Source organism: Myodes glareolus, chromosome 4, assembly GCF_982192425.1.
Source record: "Myodes glareolus chromosome 4, mMyoGla1.1, whole genome shotgun sequence".
NCBI lineage: Eukaryota > Metazoa > Chordata > Mammalia > Rodentia > Cricetidae > Myodes > Myodes glareolus.
In genome coordinates this window covers 47,301,260-47,305,677 of record NC_142029.1, presented here as the reverse complement: position 1 = coordinate 47,305,677, position 4,418 = coordinate 47,301,260, and the positions used below count along the sequence as shown (strand labels likewise).

The 4,418-nt window shown below is 44.9% G+C and overlaps 1 non-coding gene across 1 annotated transcript; it reads right to left on the bottom strand.

Moving 5' to 3' along the window:
• Nucleotides 1–1,051: 1,051 nt before the first annotated feature.
• Nucleotides 1,052–1,155, bottom strand: LOC125401490 (U6 spliceosomal RNA). Its single transcript, XR_007232371.1, has one exon. It is a non-coding gene; the product is annotated as a U6 spliceosomal RNA (small nuclear RNA).
• Nucleotides 1,156–4,418: the final 3,263 nt, after the last annotated feature.

Here is a 4,418-nt window from a genome sequence, read left to right as displayed (position 1 = left end):
TCCATTACCTGTTTGATTGCTTTTTCTTGGTTTCCCAGGGTATCATTTACGAATTTACTCATTTCTTCAAACTTTTTGTTATATTTGTCTTCCATTTCTTTACTCATTTCTTCCATCTTTTTGTTATATTTCTCTTCTATTTCTTTAAGTGAGTTATTCATACCCTGTTTAAGAGACTCTATTGCTTTCATAATGACACTGTTTTCCACTTCTTCCGGAATAGGGCGTTCAAGTACTTCTGTCGTAAGATTGCTGGGATCTGGTGTTTTCATGTTGTTTTTCAGATTGTTGGAGGAATTCTTGCCTTGGCGCCTGCCCATCTCTTCCTTCAGATGCTCTCCAATGGCTCTTCCCTCCGCTGGGTCTTCTTCTACTGGATTAGTGCCCCTTGCTATCCAGGAATCACTTTGCCTGCAGCCTTAGCTTGCTGCAGGCAGGCTATTAGAACAAAGGGACTTCCTTCCCTTTGCACTCACCACCTGTCCCGACCCGAGGTGCCCACCCCGGCTGAGATGGAGGAATTTAAGCCCCGAAAAAGGGAGAGAGGAGGGGAGGGGTTCGAGGCCGAAAGCTGGGATGGCGTAGCAGGAGAGAGGGATTAGCTGGGGGAAGCTGCCCCTTTGGAGTAGCCAGGGAGATAAGGATGCCGGGAATATTGTGTGTTCCCTAACCGGACTTGTATGGCAGTCAACACACTTACCCCTCCACAGGATCAGAGCCCCTTGCTGGTCAGAAGACTCCCTGCCTGCGGTCTTAGCTTGCTGCAGGCCGGCTATCAGAACAAAGGGACTCCTGTCCCTTTGCACGCACCGCCTGCCCCGGCCCGCGGTGCCCACCCCGGCTGAGATGGAGGAATTTAAGCCCCGAAAAAGGGAGAGAGGAGGAGAGGGGTTCGAGGTCGAAAGCTGGGATGGCGTAGCAGGAGAGAGGGATTAGCTGGGGGAAGCTGCCCCTTTGGAGTAGCCAGGAAGATAAGGATCTCATTAGCAGCTTTTAATATTGTTTCTTTGCTTTGTATTCTTGACATCTTGATTACATGTCATGGGGGCATTTTGATATGGAATACTTCATGAATTTGTGTGTCATCCTTGCACAGGGTCCATGCTAATCTTCTCTGTATCATTCCAATTTTTAGTATATGGGCTGTCAAAGCATGTCATGGGGACTTTTTTTCCCCCTCTGATCTTGTCTATTTAGGAGTCTCAATACTTCTTGTACTCACATTCCTCCTCCAGATCTTAGAAATTCTCTGCTTTAATTTAATTAAATAAAATTGTTCGTGTTTAAAAATTTTATCTCAGTTCCTTTTTCTACTCCATGAATTTTAGGCGTGCTGTTTTGAATGTCTTCCAGGGTTCTCAGAAGGTTCAGTCATGATTATTAATTTTTCTGGGTTTCTAAATGTATCGTCTCAACCTTGTCTTCCGCCCCTGAAATTCTTTCTTCCTCTCAATCTGTTGATGCTACTGGCCATTGTGTTATTTACTCACTGATTGATTCATTTCCAGAATTTCTCTTTGGTTGATTTTCCTTGTTGGATTTTCCTCTCCATGCTTCTGAATTTCTCCTCTTAATTGCTTATTGTTTAATCTATTTTGTTACCTTTTTTTTTCTGGGAGGGGTTTAGGTCCTGAATTGATTTCTTTGCTTACTTGAGTCTTCTATGATCTCTTTGTTCATTTAAAATATAAGACTCTGAAATTCTTTCATTTATCCCTGTGTCTTTGCTTTCCAGCATGAAGTTCTGAGATATTGTAATGACCAGCTTCTGTTTGTTGTTTGGTGATTAGATTGTAGTGTCCCAAGAAGCCCGCTGTGTGTCTAAACATGAAATAAACACTTGTGCTTGCTTTTGAGCAGGCATGTATGGGTTAGACAAAAAACAAAGCTGACTTTACTTTGGAGCAATTTGCCAGTCAGAAGCCAGCTGGTTTGAAGATGCGGTAATCAAGTGGATATCACTCCAGCTGCATGTATGGGACATTTTGGCCTGTAAGGGTATACACTCCTCAGGTGCCAGCAGAGGAAAATATGAGCCTCAGATGTGTACAGGCTTGCAGGGCCAGGCCCCAAGCTTCTGTGGGAGAAAAAGGAATCTAGTTATTATTGTATTCTTACTCCTGTGGGGTAAGAATTGTCAACACTCCCCCCTCCAAGAGGCATGAATATTAGTTCTTAGAGGAATAAAAAAAAGGTTAAAAAATGCATGAAGTCCAGTGATACCTACAACACACACACACAGTAAACCTATGACATTAAAATTCCACCTGGAAAGTAACGATAAGAAAACATCTAGATACTACTGTTCTAGATTGAGAGGAAAAGTCACAGATGACTCTGGCATTTGGACACATCAAGGCTTTTCCACGGTGTGCAAGGTCCTCTCCCCATCTCATGACATCCCAGTGACAGGGCGTGTGTTTATTTGGACCATTTCTTGGGTGGGTAGGGGGAGGAATGAAGAGGGTGGGTAGTGGGGCTATGCCCTTTCACATTTCTGCTTCCCAGGAGATCATTAGAAACACGAGGATGAGCCTCTACGTGGGATGAGTGGATGACGGAAACCTAGACTGATGTCCTCGAGCTTTGCTTCTCCACGGGAAGAACTGGAATGTCGATCTTTGGTCTCTTGCTTGCATCTGCTCAGGTGGGACCACCACTTCTCAGTTCTTTTTGGGGAGCCCATGAGGTGGGACCACCACTTTTCAGTTCTTTTTGGGGAGCCCATGAGGTGGGACCACCACTTCTCAGTTCCTTTTGGGAAGCCCATGGTGAGTTTCTCTCTAAGTTCCTGGGGACACAGGCGTCTCCTACAGCTCCCTCCCCCTGCCACCAGAAACTCTGCTGGTGTTCCCTGCTCATGAGGTAAATCAAGGAGAGCAAGGAGGAACCTATCATTTACCTTGTAGCTGTCTACTCCAAGGGACCCCTGGCATTTACTGCAGTCAAGCACTGCTTAGGAAAGGGGACATTCCTTCTTCAGGGGTCGGTATGACCAAGCAAATGCTACATCCTCTCTTCCATTGTCCTCATCTTCTCTACCCGCTTACACATTCTTCATGTAAGGTGACGTTCCTCATATGGGATCCAATGTCTCCACATATGTATTCTCATTCCACTAGACAGGAGATGAGTGGACACCTCTGGCTTCATGTCCAGTGTCATATCACATCGGGCTCCACAGGGATCCTCTGGTTGCACTTGCATGCCTGTTAGTAACTCACGATCATGTGAGACTTGGTAGAGGCTCAGAGATGCCCTTTAACGTAAAGTAAACCCAGCTCCTTTAGAAAGTGGAGGAATAAGAAGGGAGCAGGAAAGCAAATTTTGGGCAACTATTAGCAGAGCATGAGAGGCCTTACCAGGAAGTGTGAGGGTGGAGCTGGCACGGTGGAGGAGACACCATAGGAGGGTCTAGCAGAGGAAAACTAGTAGTTAAGTGACCTTACAGCCTCAGAAAGTTAGCTTTGCAGGTTAAACAAAAGTATGTCAAATATCTATAATTCTTGCGTTTGGTGGGGTCAGAGGACTGGGAGTTTGAGACAGCTGGGACTATGTTCAAAGACACAAAGGAAAGGCTGCCGAGATGGCTCAGTGGATAAAGGCATTTGCTACCTCAGCCTGACGACCCGACTTTAATCCCCAGTCATCAGGGAGCAAGGATTTATAATGTTGAACAATGAGTAGAACTTTGGTCTCCCTGACTATTCTGTGTATCTTATTTTGGCAAAATGAGCTGCAGGTCAAAGGGAAAGTCGATTAACTATAGTACTACTTTCTTCCTTTTTCTCTCTTTGTGACAATGAAAGAAGAGCTTGCACATGAAGAAAACAGGTATCTTCTATGGTGGTTTGAATGAGAAGGGCCCACATACGGAGTAGGAGGCCACTTGTTCGTTTGTTTCCTGGCTGCCCAGACTTTTAAAATAACCATACAGAAACTGTATTAATTAAATCACTGCTTGGCCCATTAGTTCTAGCTTCTTATTGGCTAACTCCTACATGTTAATTTAACCCATTTCTATTAATCTGTGTATCACCACATGGCTGTGGCTTACTGAGTAAAGTTACGGTGTCTGTCTCTGGAGGAGCTACATGCTTCTCTCTGGCTCCACCATTTTTTCTCCCAGCATTTAGTTTAGTTTCCCTTGCCTAGCTCTGTTCTACCCTATCACAGGCCCAAAACAGCTTCTTTATTAACCAATGGTATTCACAGCATACAGAGGGGAATCCCACATCACACATAGGCTCATAAGTTTGAATACTTGATCTCTTATTAATGGAACTATTTGGGAAGGATAGGGAGGTGTGGCCTTGTAAGAGTAGGTGTGTCACTTTTGAGGTTTCAAAAGCCCACATCAGGCCCAGTCTCTCTCTCTCTCTCTCTCTCTCTCTCTCTCTCTCTCTCTCTCTCTCTCT